Below are 6,731 nucleotides of genomic sequence, written 5' to 3' on the forward strand. Positions count from 1 at the left end.
GGCCTTATATACACTTTTCAAGCTTTCCAAATAGGCATTTTCGCAAAAACATTCTATCATGCAAACTACATGCCATGATATAACTAACATATATACAACTCTAATGCATATACTTCTATCAACTAATATGCCATATAAACTAAATGCAAACTCTTGATAACACATAGGTTCATATCACATCAATCAAAATGTAGCCACATTATCATTAACATATAAGAAGGGTGAAGGAGATTTGGAAATATCATATCATGCGGTCTTCTATATCCTTCATGCCTCGAATGTGGCGTAGTCGTCCTGATGTGATAAGAGTGACAAACAAACAAATATATACAAATCTATACTACAAAGGAAATAACATGTTTTTGAAATTTTTAAATTTTTATCATTTTTGACATAAGTGTGTGTTAGATGTTAGATGGTTAGATGTTAGAATTTCCCATCCCCACACTAGTATGGACATTGTCCTCAATGGACAAGACGATTGGAAATTATGCAAATGCATGAAACTACATGAAATGCATGAATTCTACACTATATGCACACTACATGATAAATATTTACATATGATGCAAATTAAACTATGCTATATGATACATGCTTTAGATTGAGTTGGAGAGCTAATTTAAATTAACTCGGGTTGCCTATGAATGAACTTACCCAAACCAAACAAAACACTATTTCTAGTGCAAAAATAGGGAAGATTATTCACAAGGCATGCAATGTAATGCATGAAAAGTAAGTTGTCGTTTTGGATTCTTTATGGCGGGAGCAAAAAAAGATAGTCACCTCAATGTTGCCGAGGTGTGAGTCCTTTGATATTGCTAGGACTTAAAAACTCTTAGTCATCAAAGAGTCCAAAATGACTCTCTAAATGTTCTAAACTACATGCTATACAAGTTATGCAATCATGAGATAAAAAAAAAAGCAAAAGGAGGGGTAGGAGACTCACAATGGTTGGTTGAGATACTAATGTAAGCCATCACCCACTTAGTTGGTCGTCCTCCTTCACTATTTGTTAAACCATCGACTATCACTCATGGTGATATAATCATCATCATCTTCTTCTTCCTCCATGGAACCAGAGACATCATCATCATCTTCTTCACTTGAACTTTGCTCATTGTCATCATGGCTTGATTCACTACCATCTCCATCCTCATCATCAACATACTCCTCACTCCTAGTAACCCGAAAATCCCTTTCTTCATCTTGAGAAGCTTGAGGAAACAACACCTTATTATCCACCCAATCCGGCAAAGGACTCTTAGGATCAAGGAGTTCTTACCTAGCAAGATGGTAGAGGGGTGGATATTGGGCGTAGTAAGCATTCACCCGATCCTTGTAAGCTTCTCTATGGATATGCTTCATTAACTTGGTCAAATAGTCATTGCCTTCCACAACATTTGGGTCATTAGTTGTGAATTCTTTGAAGATAAAGGGATAAGGTGGTGTAACAATGGATGAGGGCTCTTCAATCGGATTTTGTTGTTGGTTGATGATGGTCTTGGTAAGCTTGGAGACGGGGATAAGGTAGTTGTGTCGGCGAGTAGAAATGCGGCATATTTTCGTTGGCAAGACAATAGAGTCGGCATCCTTGATAATCCATTCATATCCTTGGACGGAGTTATCATGCTTTACCCAATGGAATTTATGAATCAATGTGCTCATATCAAGGAGATTACCACCTTTAACCGGTTTATATGCTTTGTTTTCATTGAATTTCGGGTTAAAGTGTTTGGCCAACCTCGTTATCAAACCTCCATTAACAATAAAAGCCACCTTTTTTTTTCCTTCTTTGATGTCCAACCACCTCTCCAACAACAATTGGAGAATATTGTAATCATTCTTTGACTTTCCATGGATATTCATTCTAGACTCCAAGTAGGTAAGGTCAAGTTTGGTCGTGTGGTTTGCTTCTTTTCTTGCGATCAAGGTGTTGGAAATGGACCTATGCAAATACCGAATACCCGGATGGTGGATATACAAAGCATTGCTTTCTCTAAATGTAGTCAATTCTCTCCCGGCAATTGCCTTCCAAAGGGGTTTGGCATCAAAATTGTGGGGTTTCTTGAAGAAGTCCCATTGGTCACAAAGTCCAAAAACCTTCCCGAAATCATCCTTAATCATTCTCCTACTTTGGTTTTCAAGCCGAAATTCAACATATTTTCGAGTCTCAATCTTATACTCCCGCAAAGAACTAATGAATTCCAAGGTGAGAGAGGGGTAAGTCAATTCATTCATCTCAAATAGTGTAGACAACCCCATAGACTCGAAAAATGCTTTGGTTTGGTCAAGCACTCCCAATTTTTCCAAAGTATCTAGGCATACAAACTTTGTGGCAATAACTTTCTTTTTGGCAAGGGATTCAAATGCAATTCTATGCTCATTAGAAATAAAAGCTACCTGATCCGGATAGTCCTTGAGTTGTTCGACCCCCGTATTATTGTAGCAAATTCCTCAATGGCCTCAATAGGCTCCCTTACTTGCTCCCTAGCTTGTTCCACTACCACCAAAGCCTTTGATGCTAGAACTTTTTGACTTTTTGATAGAGTTGGGGATTTTGATGCTTGAGTGTTACCTTTTGTTCTTGCCATGATGATTCCTCCTTGCAATTGATGTCAACAAACCTTTGATAAGCTTGAATGTTCTTCTTTTCTTCCAACTTCAATCAATTTCTCAATCAATTTGGGGGTTTTTCGATTTTCCTAAACCCTAGAAATTTTTTATTGATTTTGGGAAGATTTTGATGTTTAATTATCTAAATATTGACAAAGGAGTGATTTGAATTGAATTTGAGCAAGGTTGCAATTGATTTTGATGAATTTGGTTGAGTATTTTGTGATTTTGGATGATAGGGTTGATTGTTGTGGTGAGGGAATGTGTTTGTGTTTGTGAAGGAAGAAATAGAAATGAGGTTTTGAAGATAGAAATCCCGCGTTTTTCTTGAAGTAGCAGGGGGGCGCTCGAGCTGTGTTGGGGACGGGCGGATCTTGCTTTAGGGATTTTTGCTTACTCTTTGGGGACACCCGTCCTGAGAAGGGGTCGAGCAAGCTGAGCTGAGGGACGCTCGTCTCGCTTTCAGCTTGGGCGGATTCTGTTACAACTCCCTTTTTTTTCTTCTTTACTTTGCTCCAATCCCCACGGGCTCAGGTCTGCTCGTAGGGATCGCCTTCCCACGACTTTGATTCTTCGATTCTTATTATTCCATCATGGGGTTTCACTACAAAGGCTTGGTTAGCCTAGGAAATTGCTTTCCCACACTTGATCATCACACACTACACATTTCAAACACATTAGAAAACCTCCCTCACTTGTTCTCATGTCACAAAAATTCTACAACAAAGCATATAAGATGCAATGCAAAAACAGAGTAATGTACAAGTTAAATGAAATGCAAGTTAAGAGGTTAGAATATTTACAAATGCTGGTTTAGGGAGGACTCCACCAAACTCCCCTTCATTTGAGTGATGTCAAGGGGGTAAAGCAAGGGCATTGTTGATGTTACGCAATGCCTTGTAGAAGTAATCAAAGGCTTGTTCATTCTCATGGTAGAGGTCTTGCATAGACCTCGGCACATTGTTGTCTTCATTCATGTAGTAGTCCGAGTCAATGTTGTGGTGACAAGGATCTACAAAGTCTTCGTCTAGGGTCATAGCATTTCCAATGTAAGGATTAACCAATCCGTGAAATTCGTCATCCCATAGACCATATACTCCTTTTCCTTCTTTCCCCATGTTGGGAGGATCATAAGTTGGCAAGGGCAACTCTTCTTTGTCATAGCCAATGAGGCCTTCATTGATACTTGTCATGATGGGTGAGCTTTGCAAGCTCTTATTCTTGTTATGAAAAATTACATGCTCTCCGAATAGAGCCACTTTAATATCATCCACATCTTTCTTCCAATTGGGCGGTGTTACTTTGCCCTTCTCTTTAGGATTTCCATCTTTGACTTGACCTTTGAATGGGGATTCTTCTTTCTTCTTGTCACCTTCCCGGCTATAGTGATCAACCATAAAGCATGGCTCATGCAAGTTGGGAGCTCTCATAGTCTTATCAAGATTAAAGGTGATTGTTTCATCACCAACTTCAAGTGTGAGCATCCCGTGCTTTACATCAATCATCGCTTCGACGGTGTGTAGGAATGGTATTTCTAGAATGATCGGTATATTGGAATCTTCCTCCATATCAACAATAACAAAGTCCACCGGTATGAAAAACTTTCCAATTCTCACGGGTACATCTTCCCATACCCCAAGTAGTTTCTTTGTGGTTCGGTCCGCCATTTGTAGAGTCATATTAGTGCACTTGAGTTCCTCCCACTCCTAGCCTTTCACATACCGAGTATGGCATGACACTCATACTTGCACCTAGATCACATAGTGCCTTGTTGATTGTGGTATCACCAATGGTACATGGAATGGAGAAACTTCCCAGATCTTTGAGCTTAGGTGTAGAATTCCCTTGAAATATTGCACTACTTATCTTTGTGAATGCGATGGTCTCCAACTTCCTAATGGACTTCTTCTTAGTAAGGATGTCTTTCATGTATTTTGCATAGGCCGGCACATGGTTGATCAACTCCGTGAATGGGATGGAAACCTCTAGGTTTTTCACAATCTCCATGAACTTCCCAAGTTACTTATCAAGCTTGGGCTTGGATTGGCGACTTGGAAACGAAAGTCTAATCACAATAGGTTCTTTTTCAACCTCTTTGGCCTTCTCTTCATTTCTCTTCTTCAATGATTCATTGGTAGTTGGTTCCACTACCTTAGGATTTCTCCTCAATGGTTCCATCAAATCTATTTGCTTGACACTTTCCTCAATAACATCCTCTTCAATTGGCACCTTAGGTCCCTCATATCATGTACCACTCCTCAAGTGAATGGCATTGATGGTTTCATGTCTTGTAGGAGGATTACCTTGAGGAGGTAATTGTACTTTTTGCCTTTGGGAATTTGAAGCGGCCAATTGGGACATTTGTGTTTCCAACATCTTTGTATGAGCAAGGATATTATTGACGATAGTGACTTTGGCTTGGCTATCTCTTTGTATTTGAGCAAAGAAATCTTGTTGGCTCTTTTGAATTTGAAGGACCGCTTTTTGAACATCAAAAGCTTGGTCATTGGATTGATTGTAAGAGGGTTGGTTTTGGAATCCTTGGTTTTGATTAAAAAAATGGTCTTTGAGTAGGATTTCTCATTGGAGGTGGGGTGTATGTTGGTTGAGGATTTTGAACATTGTTGCTTTTGTATGAGAAGTTTGGGTGAAATTTGGTGTTTTCATTGTAATAGTTGGAGTAAGGGGTGTCATTCTTGTATGCTTGGAAAGCATTCACTTGATCACTTGTGCCCCTACACTCTTGTTGATCATGTCCCAAAGTTCCACAATTCTCACATATTCCATTTGGAATAGAAGATGTTGACACCATGGCATTGATTTGTTTATGTTGCTTGGAGGATTGAGAAGCATCATTTATCTTGGCTATGGCTTTCTCAAATTTCAAGTTCATTGTGTCAATATGGGAGCTTAGTTGGGCACCCAAATCGGCACTCAATTGTGTGACGGAGTCAACTTCATGTCTCCCTCCCCTAGTAGCTTTTCTTGGCCAACTATATTGAGAGTTGTGAACCGCCATATCCTCTATCTTTGCCCAAATTTGGTTGTCATCTACCTCGGTGAATCTTCCATTAAAACCCATGTTGAATATATTCCTTGAATCTTCATACAACCCATTCCAAAATTGTTGGACTAGAAACTATTCGCTTAGCCCATGACGAGGACAAGAGCGACATGTATCTTTGAATCTTTCTCATGCCTCATATAGAGACTCTTCATCTCTTTGCTTGAACCCGGTGATTTGGGATCTTAACATGTTGGTTTTCTCCGGAGGGTAGAACATCTTGTAAAAGGCAAGTGCTAACTTCTTCCATGAATCAATTCCAAGAGTGGCCTTGTCTAGGCTCTTTAACCATTGCTTTGTGGCTCCGATCAAGGAAAAAGGAAACAATACCCATCGAATTTGATCTTGAGTTACCCCCGTTTGGAAAATTGCATCACAATAGTCACAAAAGTCTCCATGTGTAGATGAGGATCCTCACTAGGCATCCCTCCAAATAGAATTATTTCAACTAATTGTATTAATGTGGATTTGGCAATGAAATTACCGGTCAAGTGGGGTGGTGTTGGAGTACCATTGGGTAGGTTCTCCTCGGTTGGTACGGAATGGGATGAAAATTTAAGCATTGTAGGTTGATTTTGTGGTTGGTTTTGAATTGGCCTATCTTCTCCTTATCTTGAAAAAGGGTTGGTAAACTCAACACTATCCATTTGGATGATACCAATGTCCACAAGTTCTCCAATACCCACAATTGTTGAAGTCCCTCTAACGGTTCTTCTAATATTTTTCAAAGTTCTCTCGATTTTAGGATCAATAGGCTAAAGATCGCCTTGTGATCTCCTAGACATGCAAAAATCAAATAGAAACAATTAGGACTACCTTGAGGAGTTTGACTTCCCCAAGGTTAAGAAAGACACAAATAAAAACAACAAATGATAACAACTCAATTGAACACCGTTCCCGGCAACGACGCCATTTTTTTTATGTAGGGGTCGAAGTGTCGTCTATTCTCCCTAATCAAAACACTATTTATATTCTCAACAAACTACTCTTAGTAGAGCGGTAAGTAAAGGTCAGATCCCAAGGGACGGGTACTGTATTAACTTATCGGTTA

The 6,731-nt window shown here is 39.4% G+C and overlaps 1 non-coding gene across 1 annotated transcript; it reads left to right on the forward strand.

Annotated features, from left to right (window-relative positions):
• The first annotated feature begins 5,765 nt into the window (after positions 1-5,765).
• LOC141639184 (small nucleolar RNA R71) lies at positions 5,766-5,872 on the forward strand. Its single transcript, XR_012542398.1, has one exon. It is a non-coding gene; the product is annotated as a small nucleolar RNA R71 (small nucleolar RNA).
• Positions 5,873-6,731: the final 859 nt, after the last annotated feature.

The sequence above is a fragment of the Silene latifolia genome, unplaced genomic scaffold, assembly GCF_048544455.1.
Source record: "Silene latifolia isolate original U9 population unplaced genomic scaffold, ASM4854445v1 scaffold_291, whole genome shotgun sequence".
Lineage (NCBI taxonomy): Eukaryota > Viridiplantae > Streptophyta > Magnoliopsida > Caryophyllales > Caryophyllaceae > Silene > Silene latifolia.